The sequence below is a fragment of the Pelodiscus sinensis genome, chromosome 1 (assembly GCF_049634645.1).
Source record: "Pelodiscus sinensis isolate JC-2024 chromosome 1, ASM4963464v1, whole genome shotgun sequence".
NCBI classification, from domain to species: domain Eukaryota; kingdom Metazoa; phylum Chordata; order Testudines; family Trionychidae; genus Pelodiscus; species Pelodiscus sinensis.
Genome location: NC_134711.1, coordinates 126,083,852 through 126,102,449, shown reverse-complemented (window position 1 = coordinate 126,102,449; position 18,598 = coordinate 126,083,852). Strand labels below are relative to the sequence as shown.

Here is an 18,598-nt window from a genome sequence, read left to right as displayed (position 1 = left end):
GAGCAGTTCAACTACAGTCTGAGCAAGTGCAGAATGGTGGTAGAATGTGGTTTTACATGTTTAAAGGGAAAGTTCCTCGGTCTACTAACTTGGTTAGACCTCAGTGAATGCAACATTCCTATTGTGATGGCAGCCTGCTGTGTGCTCCATAATATCTGCAAGAGCAAGGGGGAAACGTCAGGGTGGAATGCTGAAGCAGTTCGCCTACCCAGGGATTTTGAGTAGTCAGACAGCAGGGCATTAAGGAGAACACAGTGAGGGGCAATGCAAACCAGAGAGGCTTTGAAAGACAGTTTTATGAATGGCTAGTTTTGAGAGTCATGCATGTTCCTCTCAGTGAGGTACCCCTGCAGTCACAATGTGCTTGCCTGTAATCCCCACCCTCTCTTCAGCACAAGCAATCAAGAGACAGTCGTTCTGAAATCATGCATTTTTATTTAGGGAGTAGGGACAGAAAAGGAGCCCAGGGCAGGAGCTTGGGGGGGAGGGGCGGTGATCACAATTGCAAGAACAACAGCCTTTTGCTTCATGACACATCCCTGGGAGTTGAGTGAGATACTACTCTTGATTTCCCTCCATCCCCCATGTTCTAGGACCCCTAGGGGAGGAGCCTATGAAACTCAGTGGAGGAGGGAATATTGGTCCACAAGGGCTGGAGAGGGTGCCTGTTTAGGCAGGCATCCTGGAAAGCCACTATGAGGTCCATCACAAATGCCACGAATGATAACACTCTCTGGGTGCGTCACTTTCTGTTCTCTGCACATTAACCTTTCCTCACCCTCCGCACACATCTCCTCCAGCAGCGTATTCCTCCACTCACTTACACACACCCTGTCCAAGCTGGCAGATTTCATTTGCTCCTTGAATATCTCTTCCCTAGTCCATTTTCACCTGTCATATGTGCCAGGAGACAGCTGACAGGGCCAGGGGAGTGCATAGCAGGCTGACTACTGTTCCCACTGAAACAAAAAGTGAAGGGCAGACTTTATAGGAAACACATTGAAGAGTGTAAAACATAATCTGTTAGAACAAAATGAAAGTTTATCTAAAGACAATAAGGATTTGTTATGCACAAAGCCACTTTGCTGAAGGTACACCTCAGAATTCTTAGGGGAGCAGCTGGACTCTGCTTGGTGGCAAGCAAGGTAAGGAACAGGCCAGGGCACAACCCCGCAGGCAGGAGAGGACAGATGTCTGGGTGTGGGGGCAGGGCAGGGCAAGAGACCAGGCAGTGCCCCTGTGTTTGGCACCCTGCCCTCCATTTGCAGGAGCTGGCAGGTGGGAGGGAAGCAGAGGGAATCTGAGTATGACAGGGCAGGGCAAGGGCTCAAACTATGCTTCACTGGGGAATGAGCAAACAGGTTTATTGCAGAGACATCACTTATAACTTCCCCCACATCTTCCTCCGCCTTCATTCAGGTTGCCATGTGCGATATCAGTCTTCTCCAAATCATACAGTATGATAGGGACAGAATGTGGCCAGAAACCTGGACCTTATCCTTCAGTCTTTGTGCTGCAATGACACCACAGCACATACTGCTGACTTGGCATGTGCAAGTGTCCTACCATGGAGTATGGAATAAGGCCGGCCTCCCCAGAAACCTTGCAAGAAGGATTTAAGAGTTCCAATGTGGGAACTTCATGGAGATGTGCGGGGAGGATTCCTGCTATATCTCCAGACATGTTAACAAGCTGTTCCAGGGACCCCCCACACTGTGTAGGCCCAGAGCACACCACACATCGCACCAATTACTTTAACCCACTTTTAGCAAGATAAAAAATGTGAACTCATCAGAAGTCCCCTTCCATTCTCCTCCTCCTCCTTCTCTTCCTCTTCCCTACTGCTGCCTGAGGCTGCCTGTCTTGGAAGAAATCCACCGACTGGCTAGGGAAGCTGGTCAGGTCTCCCCCTAGGATTGCATGCAGTTGCTCACAGAAGTGCCATGTTTATAGTGATGCTGTAAACTGTCTGTTTGCCTCTTTTGTCTTCTGGTAAGACTGCCTCAGCTCCTTTATTTTCACTCCTTACTGCTGGGCATCACTTTCTGTACGGTGCCCTTTGCGATCTTGGCATTGGTGTTTTGCTGGCTCATAGTTCTGTGAGATCAGATTCCTCTCCCCAAATAGTAAGAGGTCCAGAATCTCCTACATGTTCCACACTGGTGCTTGTCTGCGACCCTGGGAACTCATGAAGCTCACAGAACTTGAACTCATGGCCAGGTGAGCTGCTCAGGTGTGCTGCCAGCTCTGAGATCTGCTTGCCATGCTGGCTACACAGAAAATGAAATTCATAATTTTCCCTGGAATTTTCCTGATTACCTGGAGAGCAGTAGATTTGAAAGTCATGACCAGAGTGGAGGCCAAAAACGTCGACTTTCACTATGCTGCATCTGCGCTACAGGAAAGTCAACCATGCAGAGACCTCATGGGCAGAATCCTCTGGGATGCTAACATGAAGGGGAAAGGAGTTCAGGACAGCTGGCAGCATTTTAAAGAAGACTTATTGAAGGCACAGAAAGAAACCATCCCGACGCGTAGCAAGAGAGGAAAACATGGTAGGAGACCGGACTGGCTTACAGGGGAAATCCTTGGTGAACGTAAGCACAAAAAGGAAGCTTACAAAAAGCGGAAACTTGGACAAATGACCAGGGAGGGGTTTAAATGTATAGCTCGAGAATGCGTGGGGGTTATCAGGAAGGCAAAAGTGCAAATGGAATTGCGACTGCCTAAGGATGTGAAGGATGACAAGAAAGGTTTCTACAGGCATGTTAACAAGAAGAAGGTGGTCAGAGAGGGTGTGCGGCTCTTACTAGATGAAGGAGGTAACCTAGTGACAGATGATGTGGGGAAAGCTGAAGTACTCAATGCTTTCTTTGCCTTTGTATTCACAGACAAGGTGGGCTCCCGGACTAATGCGCTAAGTGACACAAGATGGGATGAAGATGGACAGCCCTTGGTGGGTAAAGAACAGGTTAGGAACTATTTAGAAAGCTAAACGTACACAAATCCATGGGTCTGGACTTAATGCATCCAAGGGTACTGAGGGAGTTGGCAAATATCATTGAGGAGCCTTTGGCCATTATCTTTGAAAAGTTGTGGGGATCGGGAGAAATCCCGGAGGATTGGAAAAAGGCAAATGTAGTGCCCATCTTCAAAAAAGGGAAGGAGGACGATCCAGGGAACTGTAGGCCGGTCAGTCTTACCTCGGTTCCTGGAAAAATCATGGAAGGGATCCTTAAGGAATCCATTTGGAGGCACTTGGAAGAGAAGAAAGTGATTAGGAATAGTCAGCATGGATTCACAAAAGGAAAGTCGTGCCTGACCAATCTGATTAGCTTCTATGATGAGGTAACTGGCTCTGTGGATGTGGGAAAGTCAATGGATGTGATATACCTTGACTTTAGCAAGGCTTTTGATAAGGTCTCCCACGATATTCTTGCCAGTAAGTTAAGGGAATGTGGATTGGATGAATGGACGGTAAGTGGGATAGAAAAATGGCTAGAAGGCCGGGCCCATCAGGTATTGATCAACGGCTCGATGTCAGGATGGCAGTCGGTTTCTAGCAGAGTGCCTCAAGGTTCGGTTCTAGGACCGGTTTTGTTCAATATCTTTATTAATGACCTGGATGAGGGGATGGATTGCACCCTCAGCAAGTTTGCGGATGACACTAAGCCAGGGGGAGAGGTAGATACGCTTGAGGGCAGAGATAGGGTCCAGAGTGACTTAGACAAATTGGAAGATTGGGCCACAAGAAATCTGATGAGGTTCAACAAGGACAAGTGCAGAGTCCTGCACTTGGGACGGAAGAATCCCAAGCATAGTTACAAGCTGGAATGTAGTTCTTCAGAAAAGGACATGAGGGTTACAGTGGATGAGAAGCTGGATATGAGTCAATAGTGCGCCCTTGTAGCCAAGAAGGCTAATGGCATATTAGGTTGCATTAAGAAGAGCATTGCCAGGAGATCCAAAGATGTCATTATTCCCCTTTATTCAGCTTTGGTGAGGCAACATCTGGAGTATTGTGTCCAATTCTGGGCCCCCCACTACAAAAAGGATGTGGACGCATTGGAGAGGGTCCAGCAGAGGGCAACCAAAATGATTAGGGGGCTGGAGCATATGAATTATGAGTAGAGGCTGAGGGAGTTGGGTTTGTTTAGTCTGCAGAAGCGAAGAGTGAGGGAGGATTTGATAGCAGCCTTCAACTTCCTGAAGGGAGGTTCCAAGGAGGATAGAGAGAGACTGTTCTCAGTAGTGATAGATGGCAGAAGGCAGAAAAAGGAGCAATGGTCTCAAGTTGTGGTGGAAGAGGTCCAGGTTGGATATTAGGAAAACTATTTCACTAGGAGGGTGGTGAAGCACTGGAATGGGTTACCTAGGGAAGTAGTGGAGTCTCCATCCCTAGAGGTGTTTAAGTCTCAGCTTGACAAAACCCTTGCCGAGTTGATTTAGTTGGGATTGGTCCTGCCTAGAGCAGGGGGCTGGACTTGATGACCTTCTGAGGTCTCTTCCAGCTCTATGGTTCTATGATTCTATGAAAGATCGAATTTAGCACTTATTTCTCATGAAAGCAGGATGACAGAAATTGACTTTTAACAGCCCTTAAAGTCAATGGAATGGCCTTGCTAGTATGGACAGGAGATGGTGTCTAATGCCTAGGAAGAGACATGCATATTCAGAGGCAGAAACAGAGGCACATAGGGAACTTTTCGTGCAAAATCTTAGGCACCGAGTTTCAATATCTATAGGGGTTAAGCAGCAGCTGAACAGGAGTGTTGCCAACTGCAGGGGCACCTGAAAATTAACTTAAGCACCTAAATCTGATGGTCAAGTGCCTAAGTGGCTTAGTGAATCCATCTCTGGTCCCATGCTCAGTCTATCGGATAACAAAGGAGCCTTGTGTCCAGTAGAAGGGGTTTGCTGGTATAGCTATCTTGGTATAATCACATGGGCACATCTGCCTAGTAAGGGGGCACACAGTACTTTTATTTGGGGGAAGTTCTAGGGCCTTTGTTATATAGGAGGTCAGACTAGAGCATAAAGGTCTCTTCCAAGCTTGGAGTCTATGACTATTAATAGCTGGTACAGCTTACACCGGTTTCCCCAAATAAGCAGTATCAGCAAAAGGACTTTTTTTGCTGATATAGGTAGGGCTTTTGTCAGCATAATTATATCAGTTAGGGGTGCGACTTTCAAGCCTGTATTTTACCATGCCACAGAGCAATTATTTTCTCCTGAATCAGAGCTCACAGAGTGACTCCTATTTAATCCTCAACCCCACTTCTTGCAGCAGCCTGGCTTTTCTTTCACGCTCTCCCATCCAAGCCCTGACCAGACTCAACCAACCTTGTATAGCTTGAGAGATTTGATCCCAGCATAGCCCAAAGGTAGCATGACTGCAGGACTGTCAGATTCAACTACCATTTGTGACAGGAAATTATCCTCCATGAAAATTTGAAAAAACTTATTGAGGGCATTTGCTTCGCTGCATATTTTTCCAATAGATTGCTAGGTTGCTTAAGTATTCCAGAATCCCCAAGTCATTTGTTTCAACCATCTGTCCCCATTTCCCCTAGCAACAATTTGCCCTCCTCTTCCCTTTCATTAGGCATCTAGAACACATGCCATCCATAAAGGATTCTCTGTTACCTTCCCCTCACAATTTCCTAGGCAGAGCATTTCATTCACAACAGCCTCACCACAAGCCCAGCCAAGGTCAAGACGTAAGCATCTATGTGCTTCTCCTCCGACACCCTGCTCAGTCACTTCAATACGATGCCTGGCCTCCTCATTGCACCTGCCGCCCCCTCATGTCTCAAATCACAGGGCAGTTGAGAATTTTCCACTAGTATTATCAGTTTCCTGTCTGCTTCCCTGCTCCTCCTGGCATCTGTGTGCAGCAGAGATGTGCTAAGGGCACCATCAGGGATCCTGTGCAGGTTGCAGTCATCTCAATGGTCGCAAACGGCAAAAAGGAGAAGGGTTTAATGCTGGTGAGCTCACCAAATTTGGGCGCCACTAGAGCTGAAGCAGCGAAGGGGGCTTCCTGTCCGTACTTCCTCACAATGTTTCTACACTACTTCTCCTATACATTATAGGACTGCAGGGTCACAAGGCAGTTTGATGCTTTCTTCCTCTAAATAGGGAACTCCTTGGGTCACTGCCCTGAATTTCAGGATACTCCATATTCCTCCTGTGGGCAGTCACAGACGCCAGCTATTTTAATAGTTCAAAACACTCTCCACTAAACCCACAAGCCCTTTGGCCAGAAAGGTAGCACCACTGATGTTCAGGTAGAAGCCACTCAAACAGTACAGCTCTTTCCTCTTCACAAGTGATATACCAATGCTCTGCAAATTCTCCCATCTGTTCACCTCCTGAATATTACCCACCCATACGGACATGTCCTAAAAGACAGACCACGCAGTTCATTAGAAGCAGCAAAAATCTATGCTAATCTAATGAGAGTAGGAACCTGAGCTCATAGCTAAAGTTCACACATAGGAATCAAAAGCTCTGGGATCACACACTGTGTGTGATCTTTGGAAAGTCATTTTCCCGCTGAGCCTCAGTGTTCTCCCACTTGTAAAATGTGGATATAATAGATACCAACTTCATCAGGATGCTCTGGGGCTCAGAGCAGAAGACTAGAAGTTAAGACTTCTATTCTCAGCTCCTTTATTCCTGAGTCTACCACTGATTTGTCACATCTATTTCAGACTCAAGGACCAGTGAATTACTGTGCAACCTTGAGAAAGTCACTTCACCTCTCAGCACCTCCGTTCTCCTTAAGAGAAGCACTTGTGAGCCTCAGATCAAAGCAGCTACTCAAGCTACCTGCCAAGTATATAGTAAGTGGGCTGAGATCTCTGGAGGAAAGACTCCAGAGTAATGTAAAGTATTGTTACTGATATCCTTATGAACTGATTATTACATCACATGATCTTCAGCACTGTTCTCCTTAAGAGAGGGTCTTGGAGCTGAAAAACAGCCCTGCAGTAGGGATGTTAAATTGCAAGTAACTGACTAATCAAATAGTCAATGCATTTTGCATCGACTATTCAATTAGTCGATAGGGTGCCCCCGCCTTTGAAGTGTAGCAATAGCCGTATCAACAGTGTAGGGCTGTTGCTAAAGTTCAAGGCAAAAGTGCAGCATGGAGCACAGGGTCAGCTGGAAACTCCCCTGCTGACCCCGGGCTCCAAGTGGCGCTGCCGCTTTGAAAAGCCGAGTGAAAGCCTGGGGACACCCCAGCTGGCCCCAGGCTCCATGTGGCACTGCCAATTTGAAGTACTCTCTCCCCTTCCCCCTCCCCCCCCTTGCTGCCTGTTTCTGATAGAGGCAATGGGAGGGGAGAAGGGAACAACTAATCTTTCACATCCCTATTTTGCAGGAACACTACAGGTTGAACCTCTATTACCCAGGACTCTCTGGTCTGGCAACATTGTAGTCCAGCTTGGATGTTGCAGGACCACAGAGTCCCAGTGGAGGAATGGTGACTAGGAGTCCTATAGGGCCAGGAAACCTGGTGTAGAGCAGCAGGGCTGCCCATTGAGGCTGGGGCCCGGCATGTGCAGCAGAACAGCCCAGGGAGGCTGGGGCCCGGTGCGTGGCAGTAGGACTGCCCGGCAAGGTCAGGGGCTGGTGTGCAGCAGCAGGGAGTGGAGCTGGCCTGTAGCTGGTAGCAAAGCCAGGGCTGGGAGAGGCTGGTGGCGGGGGGCCAAGAAGGTCCCTCCTGTAGTTGATATACAGATGGTGAAAAAGTGATGTTGGAATTCTTCTCTTGGGTGGGTCAAAGCCCTGAAGGTTACTACTTCTCCTTATTTAAAGAAATCACATATAAGAGCAAACTCACAGTAGCTCCCAGCATCGAACAACATTAGCAAGCAACAGAAAGGGCTCCCCCGGCAGTTTATAGTAAGCTGAAGGGAAGAGATGAGTCCAATAATAAAAAATAAAATAAAATGCTGACATCTGGATTTAACTTTAATCTAACCTCTTTTACAAAGAAAAACTTTTACTGCTTCCTAAGTTTTCATCTATCTACACAGAACTGGGTCAGTGATCATTTCATAACAAAATAACAAATTAATTTGAAATTGTGTACAGCAAAATTCCTATGTGAGATTACACAAGTTGATCTAGGGTTATAAAACTACACTGTCTGGTTAAATTTTGGATTTTAAAAATAACTTCAAATTTGTAAAACATAGCAATAAACACACTTATTGAAAACTGCAGCTTGGAAGTGTACAGAGAAAATAGCTGCACAATCTGATTTTGGACATGAGCCAAATATAAAATTAAATTGTCTATGACAGCTGTCATTCCTTGTATGTCATGCATCAGAGAACGTCATGCCGTATTGTGGCCCTAACTAAGAAAACACAGTCTTTTGTCCCAACTACAATCAAGACTTAAGTATTTTCTGTGCATATTTTTATACTTTTAATTGATATCTGGCAGGGAATTATGAGCAAGAGTCTAATGGTGTCTTCCCCTCTTCTATTCTTTCACATGTTAAATAGGACAAAAGCAACAATACAGCAACACAAATGCTTAAAGAGGCATGGTCAACTTTAAATCCAACCAGTTTATGCAGTTTCATGTAGCAAAAAGCCTACTACTGAGTCCCTCTGCTAGTTTCTGTGGGTTTATAGTAACGCTTTCTATTTGTTTACATATTCTTTCCCAATGTTTTTATGAATCTTTCACAGAGGAAAAAACAGTGAAATTCACACGATGCACAAAAAGGTTGTCAAATGTTCAATGTAATGCAGTATAAAAATACCAAAAAATGTTTTCCCCTTAATCTCTTCTATTTTAGTCATCTTAGGTGTCACTTGTAATAAGAGCAAATAAAATGTTTTCAGTGAGAAGTGTGATTTAAGTGTGATTGAAAATGCTACTAAGGAGACGGTTTCTTAGTCTAGTTGAAAGCATCCAATCCATATGCTTGTCTCGTGCATTAACACAATCACTGTTAATTGTCACTAAAATTAATTGTCACTAAAATGTACTCATTTTATTTATTTAGTAGTGGTCCTCTCACTACATTGGGGACGGGGGGAGGAGCAAGCATATGGATTGGATACTCCCAACTAGACCAAGAAACTGTCTCCTTAGCAGCTTATGAGGTAGGTTGGTTGAGACAAGCTTTGGAAATATGGCTATGGAAGTATACCAAACATAACTGATTACATCTGTCAACACTAAAATTAGAACAGGTGACTGGAAGACAGGACCAAACGACAAAAAGTGGATCATGCAACCAGACAAAACTCTGCCTGCATGAAGTCATTTGCAAAAGAACATAGGATGACAATCTACCAGAGTCCTGGGGTGATAGCAAATAAACTAAAAATTTGTTTTAAATATGACAGCGTGGCAAAGAGTTACACCAGATAGTCTGAACTAATGGCTTTGCCCTATTAGATGTTTACCTATGAAAAACAAGTTTAAAAGTCTAGAAAGATACAGCATAAAATGAGTTTAAATTAGCTTGGTAAAAGATACTGAATTTAACTGTAATTGTTTGTGTTTGTTCCAAGCATTAATACAACAACATACTTCCCTTGTTAATGTCTTTCAACTACAAACATACTGCAATTACTCTGCATTGATTTTAAAACCAGACTTAGCACAATAGTACCTCTAATTTGAAAGCAAAATAGCAACAATATAAATCAAACTGTTGAAGTCAATGGTTGAGCCAAGCGCTAAAGGCAAGTTAATGAAGAACTGGCATGGAGATCTGTCTTTATATTCATGGATATTAAAACCATGGACTTTCACACACAGTATTGCACTTCAAGTCATTCATTCAGCATCAAACAAGAATACTAAGACCTGGATGATGATAACTTTAATTAAACTAGATCCCTAGTCCCTCACTGTATGTCGATACACAGAGCACTGGGATATTTCTCTCTGTAAGATTAAAATATACAGAACACAAGAATGGCGTGAGTTTAAAATTATAAGCCTCTAGAAATGAGGGTTTAAAGTGGAAATGCTGTTAAAACCTATAACCACAGTCATGAAAATGCAAAAGAAGATGTCACGATGTAGAATGAGCCCCTGATCATTATTTGAGGGAAGAACTGATTAGATGAATCCCAGTATAATATAATCAAGCACTGTATGACAGCAAAGATTAAGTCGTTGATGCACTCTGGGATGAAAGTAATATACTACATTTAAAGTTATGTTCACTTTACAGATTTATCAAGCAGGTGTTTTGATAGAAAGGAATAGTCACTATAGCACTGATGCTAACAAACTCATGACAATTTAGATGGGGAAGTCAAAGAAGTGATTATTAAAGTGGGGTTTCTGTTATTCTCCCTCTGATTCCAGCACAAGAGTGCTAAATTCAAATGATGGTGTTTCTATCTGCAGGTGCTATAAACGCCTCCAGACATGTGTCCTAGTCAGGACACCTGGCACGAGGGAGCTGAGCTGCTGTCCCTTGGCTCTCAGAAGGGGAGTGTGAGTTGCAGGATGGGAACAGAAGAGGGAAGTTAGCGTTCCCGGGGAGAAGGTGCGGGGTGTACGTCCTTGACTGACTGACAGCAGGTGAAATCTCAGCAACCAAAGGGCCAAAGAGTCCTACTCCTGATGCAGAGAAGACGTCCTCCACCTCTGTCATTTTAATATTGGAATGGGAACGCAACAACATCAGATCAGGGAATGACAACAAGGCACTTAATTTTCCTATTAATTTAATCCTAGACTCCAAATGCAAAAGGAATTGATTTATTTCAGACAGACAGATGAAACAATATTGCATACAACAAGAGACTACCTTCCATCATTCTGTTTGGGGCAAGGGACAGCCTCTCTCAGGGAAGAATTATTTCAGCGAGAAGATTTCAAAGTTGGCATCGAATAGCACATATCTGATAAACATCTAGAATCTATGATTTTGAAGGACATTTTGAGGAGACCTTTCCTTCTATGTACCAGTAATTGTCTTTTGGAGGTCTGCCTCCAGTGACTCAGTCCTGCTAAATAAAACCAACCTAGAAACCTCCCCCCAACAACTCCTCAGCTCTGCTTTGAGCTAATCTTGATTATTATCATTAATTTCTAATGATGCCAGTATCCATAGCCCAGTTGTCTGCTTTTCTCACATGTTCCTTCATCCTTTCTCCTGTGCTAGCCTAAAGCATGGGATCAGTTCATCACCAAAATCTGTAAAGTCACCAACTTGAACCTCCGAAATCCTCCTTAAAGCCACCTCTATGGTGATGATGACAAATCACGGTCGGCACGCACCAGTTAGGCTGGTGGTCACATGTGACTACTCTGACTACCAAGATTACTAATGTATGCATCTGTATTATTACTTGTCCTCCATCTCATCCTTAGTGTTTAGCCTTGCTGTATATCGATTAGATTGCTAGATTTCTAGAGCAGGGACTGCCTTTGTTTTACTTATTTGTACAATGTCTCCTCACTGGAGCCTCCAGGACATACCATAATAAAATAATAATAGTAAACCATTCAAAGAGTTTTTATGAGCTGAAAATGCGTCTTCAAATGGAAACTACTATGCAACTTTAATTACAGCAGATTTTCTGGCACTATTATTAACACACACAAAAAGTATCCAAGCAATTTTTATTTTATAAGCATTTTTATAGCTCTAGCCCACTGGTGATTTTCTAAAAATAACCGATTCCTGATGATAAACTTTATTTGACAAGACTCACTCTGAAATGGTTAGATAAAGTTACAAACTTAGGAAAAGCCAATGCATTATGAATTAAAATACTTACACATCTTTAACTTGAGCCACCTAGCTATTATAGGACATTGTTAATATGCTCTATAGTACTTCAGTTAGAATGGTTGAGTTCTTACATATCCATGAACTTGCTTATAAAAAACCTTTAATCTTCCTTTAAAAGAATAATGTATTCTAAGGATGTCAGCAAGTCAATTGTAATCTGAGGCGACATGTTTCATGGAAGGTTAGATGAGCTTCTTAAGGGGAAAAAAGTCACTTAGTAAAATGTTCTGTGGTTTAGCTACAATTTGGTACATTCAACCATAAAATCATGAAATTGTGTCACTGCCCTGCCTTCTAACATTTGAAACTAGAAATGCAAAAATGTTGGAGAAGGAGAAACCAGATGACTCTAGTTGAAGGGGAGGAAGTCCAATGGAATAGTCAACCTTTCACCTCTATCTAGGTCACCAGTTTGAAAAGGGCACTGACTCCGTCAAGCCCAAAAAGCTGTTCCTGTCTAACTTCCCATTAGTTGCTTGTCAACCCTGTTCTAATGGATGCTGGCCACAAAAAAATTGGCAATCTCACCAGATAGAGAGAGATCAAGAGGTGGATACAGATGGAGACAATTATCCCATCCTAGGTCAAGGCATACAGAAGGAAGCTGAGGGGATGTGAAGCTTACATTGCCTCGATCCATGCTATAGTAGTTCTATAGGCAAATTACTTTATATATCAGGGTTCTCAAACAGGTGTTTATCTCTACTGCTGCATTTCTCACAGACTGCAAAAAGGGAGGAACTAGTCATGTCATAGCCTGCAGGAAGGGGAATGAGGGTGACCAGGGGAAGCAGGAAACAGCTCCATCTTCTCTTTCCCAGGCAGCCCCTCCTTAACCAAACAAAGCAGCTTTAGCATCTGGTTCACTCAGAGGCACAATTCAGATCAGTCCTTATTTTAACTGAACCAGTTCATCTATTCCTCTTCTAATGTAGTTCAAACGTCAGGACACATTACACGAGGCTTATGAAATGTTGGCTGAAAAACTTTGACCCACAGATCCAAATTCCAACTCAAAAATGGTTTTGATTTTCTCTCTGTGCATGCATCAAATGCAAGATGGGGTATCACAACTACTCATATAACAAAGGGCATCTCTGACAGAAAACCCCCTTTCTGGACACACACTGCTGCTGTCACACAAAAGGCATACAGAGACCTTCTGTAGGATTCTAGTCTCAGAAAAATGTTATGTACCGCAGATCACTGCACTGCAGTATAGCCTTAAGGAATTTAAAAAATTAGTAAACTTCCTACTCTAACACCACCAATACAAACTCTTCTAGGGAGTGCAACAAGCACATTTTATTTTGTAAAATATACAGTGAACATTTGTGGCTCACACCAACCTTTGTCAGTCTGTTAAGTCAGCTATCTTCAAAGGTGTACACAATCAGAGACAGCTGTTAAACCAGTTCATGAGACACTGAAATATCCAGGCATAAAATCCCATAAAAATATGCACAAATGAATTCAAAATGTAATCTCTTTAGAGATTTCATTTCAACATGCTGAAATGCATTTGACAGATGAGTGTTAAGATTTGGTAATCTCCAGCAGCACAAAAAACTCTGACTCAGCATTCGACAATTTTGTGAAACAGCCTTTGAAAGTTGACAGTTTTTTTATTTAAAAGCAAAAAGACCATATTCAAGTTAAAATTAATTTTGGAGGAAGAAAAGCTAATTTGTTTTAAGCAGCACCCATGTGCAAGGTGCTGAACGAACTCAAAAGATGGCACTGCCCTTGCCCTGAAGAGCTTTGCATGAATACAGTGGTGTGTGAATTTTATTCATGTAGATGTAATACGCATTTGAAGGTGTATTTTGGGAGAAGCATTTAAAATCTGACTCAGTGTCTCCCTGGGAGAGTCACTCACTTGATACCAGTGTTCTGGAATATTTTGCTTCATTGACTATTTTGCTACATCAAGTACAAGCTACTAGCCTTCACATCAGAGCTCTGAACAGTTTCACTGCTCCTTTCAATTCCTATCTAATTTCTTCCTACTAACCCGACTGTTTCACATGCCCTTCCTAATCCTCTTCACCAACAGCTTATGGGAGCCCCATTCATGCTGCACGTTGCTGAGTCACCTCTATTCCCACTGAAGGTAATGGAAGCTAAAAGCACTCAGGCTCAGATCCTCAAAGGTATTCTAATGCCAAACTCCCATTGAAATCCATACCTGAGACACTCTAGGTCTCAGCACCTTGCAGAATCAGGTCCTTTGTCTCTTCCTCCCACTCTCAACTTAATACCACCCCTTTCATCCAAAACAACTTTCTGCTTTCCAAGCACCCTCCAATTTCTCCTTAAAACGCTTTTCTTTTGCTAACTTGTGTTATTACCAAAAATCAATAGTCAGGCCCCCCAGAATCACGAGACTGGCTTAAAAATCCTGAGATTTTATGAATTCAAAGATTAGTAGTGGGAAGGAAGTACTGTATTTGCTTTCTAGTTTCAGTGCTTTTAGGGCTCACATTTTCAAGTCTCTTTCTGCCACTATGAAGGCTACAAATGATTATTTTTAACTAAAAACAGAGTCTCACAATCACGTGACTCCATCTGGGTCTTTAGAGGAAATGCCGAATAATATGCCACTCAATAAAATCATGAGAATTAGAAACACTGGAATCTTCTCAGTGCCAATGTTTCCACTGACATTTCCCTCATCATTTGCTGATAACATCTTCCCATCAATCACATGGGTCTAGAAGAGCTTCAGGACTGTCACTACATGTATCCAGAGGAAACTTAATAAACATTGCACAGTAAAATCATGCTACAAAATAGTTAAGTAAAAGTGAGTTTGATTTGCATCAGAAACATACAATAGCCAAATGGATCAGGTAAACACAGACAAAACAAACAGCTCAAAATGAACATATACTATCTGAAAGGTTTATCTTTTTTTTTTCATAACATACAGTTGGGGAGCTTCTGCATTGCTTGGTTTGGGACCAGAAGCTGAAACAAAGTAAAAAAGGTTGTTCTAGGGAGAAGGGAGTGTCTAAAATTCATTTTCTTTCCTTCCTTCCTTCCTTCTTTTTGATTCCATGCAACCCTTTCTCTCCCAATCTCTTTCCCTTCTTCCATCCCTTAAAGACAAGAGATATTAGAAGAGAAATTTTCAGTCTGAATTTTTGCAACAAGTTTAGTGAGGGAAAAGTTGTTCTCTGGGAGATCATATTTCATTATTTCAGAACAGGGCTACTAAGGGAGCATGAAAAGGGACCCGAAAATAGGGAAAAGGCATTGAGAGCAACTGCAAAACACAACAGCAATAGTAATAGCTGCATAAGGGCAACTCAGGATTGCCAGATGGCTTAACCAAAAATACTGAACACCCCTTCCCCCCCCCCCGCCAAAAAACAAAAACCACTGGGAAGAAAAAAAAAAGGGGGGGGGGGGACCAAAGTTGCAAAAAAAAAAAAATACAAAAAAATGAGCATGGCCCCTTTAAGACCTTTGGGGCTTTTTTTTTTTCCAGCAGCCATCCTGTTTTCTTACTCTGTGCCAGAAGAGAGCTCCCCTGCAGAACCAGGTAAGCAGGGGGGAGTTCGGAGAGGCTGGGGGGGTCCAGGAGCGGCCTGGGGGCTAGGCCCGGTTGCTGAGTTCATGTAGGGTTGCCAGGTGCCTATTTTCGCCTCCTGGCAGGGGGAAAAACCCAGAAAATACTGGACATTTTAGGTGTCCAGTATTTTCTGATTTTTTTTTTTAAACCAGACAGGAGGCGAAAATACTGGACTGTCCATATCAATACCGGACACCTGGCAACCCTATCTACTGCCGCTCACTACTACAAACATAAAGGGAAGCAAATGTACTATGTCTGAAGGTACTTTTTACCAGTAAAAACAGTGCAGTGCACTCTCCTCTAGAGAAATGCTTTCCCAATGCAGCACAAGCATTGCAACAAGCAATGAGTTAGTCACTTCTTTTTACCATGATATTTTAAATGCCATTCGCTCTCACAGATGTGGCCTGAGCATGCCTGGTAAATACGAAGAGAAGTGCCTTGCATCCTTCACTGTTCATCCACAGACTGGCCAGAATTACATGCAGTTTGCTTGCGGCTTGTGTGAACTGAATACTAAACCACTTTGACATTCAGTGGTTTTTGACTGCTGCAAAAACACATGCAGCCAATGGGTTCTGAGAAGAGTTTTCTTGGGGGAAATCACTTTTCCCTCAGAAGTCCCCTGTGGCTGATTTTTACATAATTAATTATAAGCTGTGGCTGTACTTGTGAACACTGTCATAAATAGCAGACATATTTATGGTAAACGTTTCTCAGTATCATGAAAAAGCGATAAGGTCATTGAAGCACAGTCGCTTTGAAGGCAGGTAATCTGGAAAGCAAACCAGAGTTCTCCTCTCTGTCATCCCAGAGCAGAGAACCTAGGGAGGAGTCTTTTCAAAGATGAGTGGCTGATCTAGTGACAGACAGCCTGTTCCCTGGCTTCGGAGAGTAGTAGCATGGCTATTTAAGAAGCCGCATACACTCTGACACCAGGGACAAAGTAGCAACACTAAAGACAGTGGCCTACATATAGCACTTTACAGCCCAAAGACCCCCCCCCCCCCCAAGAGTGCTTTATGGGCACGAGGCAGCATTGTGGGGAAAAGGGACCTAGCTGGGATCATGTCTTCTTCTCAGTCCACCCTAGGCCCAGAACCGAAGGGAAGACATGGGCCCTTGGCCACTAAGACACATACAAAATCTCTCCTACCACAGTCCAGCACCACCCAAAAAAGCCCCCAAACCATGCATGCTTAGGTAAGAGAGAAAATTCCAGAGGGGCACCAGCCCTGAAAGTGAAGGTGGCAGAAGACACGTGAGAAACCCATCAGGTTCTACAGCAGGGACAATGGATTCTCACATCAGCAGAACATTTCTTACAGTTTTCACAAGACAGTCTCTCCACTGCACTGATTGGCCATTTGTTCCAGCTCCCACCTTCAGTCTCTTCAACTTGTCTTCAATCTACCAGCCCTCTCCCTTCCCCTCTGCCGTGCCCCCTCAACTTCTAATCACCTCCTTTCTACATCACCTCTCCCTTCCTTTGTCTTTCAGTGGCGCTAATTCCCGCCCAACAAAATCCAATCCTAGGTTAAACAATAATGTCACCTCACCAATAAAACTTTGGCCATCACAACACTATTCACTCTGCTCGCATACTAAACCTCTTCATCTGTCTTTCCCATTTAGATTGCAAACTCTCTAGAGCAGGAACTATCCATAATAAAGCCCCATTCTCTGATGTCTAGGCAGTACTGTGTAAATAAACATCACTTCTCCAACACTGAGGTACAATGTGGCTACTGTTTAATTGCACATGATGAAGCTAAGTAACTGTCTAGAACATGAATTGACAAACACTGTGCTCATGGGAAACAGTGGAAGGAATTTATGGAGGCAGGATGTAGTCACCCAAGCTAGAACTGGCCAGGACACCAGGGCTGGCATTCCCACTCTTGTGAAAGGTGCTCAGGAACTCTGTTTTGCCTCTCATCCAAAATAAACAGAATCACATTTAGCTAGAAGCCACAATGGGACACTTGTTCTTCAGTGACCTAGGGAATCACCTAAATGACTCCCTGCATCAAAGTATCCCCTTAACCACACTGGGGTACTGACATCAGCATCAACTCAGAAAACAGAGCATATCCTATTCAATAACCAAAAAATATATTCTGTACCAGCTGGGCTTTTTCTGGAGGTCTTGCAGCTAAGTATGGGGAAACGTTATACCAGGAGTAGTCAGTAGGCAGACCGTGGGCCAAATCCCGCCAGACTTTTTTTGAGTGGACCATGAAATCTTTTTATTTACTTATTATAAATATTAGGGGACTCTCTGCTCTTTATGTTTGCATACCCCCATCTCTCTAGCCACTTTCACTTCACTGAGAGGGTCTGTTGACACTGATGATGTCATTCTGTTGCCTGGCGGGAACATTCTGTCATCAGGCAGGAAAATCTTTTTTTGTATATAGAGACAGATAATAACAATATTGATATAATGTTCTCTGGAGTCTTTACTGTCTTGACCAAAAAATTTACCAAAAAAATTCATTACGCCTACATTAAAAGATACAATGATCTAATTTCATGAGGGTGCTTTATATTTTAAGGATATCCTTGTTCTTCTCTAAACCACTCTGGTCCCATCACAAACATTTAACAATAGTGTCAAAAATCTGAGATGGTCTGGAGTGATTATTAAAAGCAAAGAAGTCAAAAGCTGGAAGTTTTTTGGTGGCCAATTAAAACTGTATGGAACTTACATTTACAGCTCAACATACTAAGATGGGAGGTAATCGAATATCATACTTCGATGCACATGATAACCTTGGGGTCAAGAAGGAACATTTTCCCCCAAGTACATCACTGTAAAATTGTCCAGGTGCTTTACGGGTTTTTTCATCTTCTTCAGACACATCAGATATTGGCTGTAACCAGAGGCTAAGTAAGAGACTTGATGGATCAGTGATCTGATTAGATTTGGCAAACACATTCTCATCTGTCAGACGTCTTGTGATATTTTGAAATTGGTCTGGTTGTATTAATCCAATCAAAAAGATTCTGCATGAATAAAATAATATTTTTTTAAAAAGGCCTCAGACAAAAACAAGATTTTAATAGAAAACAACATACTAGAAGGCAATCAGCTATTTAAATGATCAATTTAAACAGGTCTATAATTCTCAAAAGGGTAGCGTGTTAGTCTGTAACTTTAAAAACAATGAGTAGTTCTTTGGCACCTTAGAGACTAACAAATATATATTAGTATCATGAGC

The 18,598-nt window shown here is 43.0% G+C and overlaps 1 protein-coding gene and 1 long non-coding RNA gene across 4 annotated transcripts in view; both read right to left on the bottom strand.

Moving 5' to 3' along the window:
• TSPAN9 (tetraspanin 9) overlaps nucleotides 1–18,598 on the bottom strand; it is a 271,410-nt gene that overhangs the window by 93,823 nt on the left and 158,989 nt on the right. The gene's annotated exons all lie outside the window — the stretch shown is intronic.
• Nucleotides 764–18,598, bottom strand: part of LOC142818746 (uncharacterized) — a 33,343-nt gene continuing 15,508 nt past the window's right edge. Inside the window, exon 2 of the long non-coding RNA XR_012896395.1 lies at nucleotides 764–18,383. This is a non-coding gene — a long non-coding RNA (uncharacterized LOC142818746). The remainder of the gene's footprint in view (nucleotides 18,384–18,598) is intronic.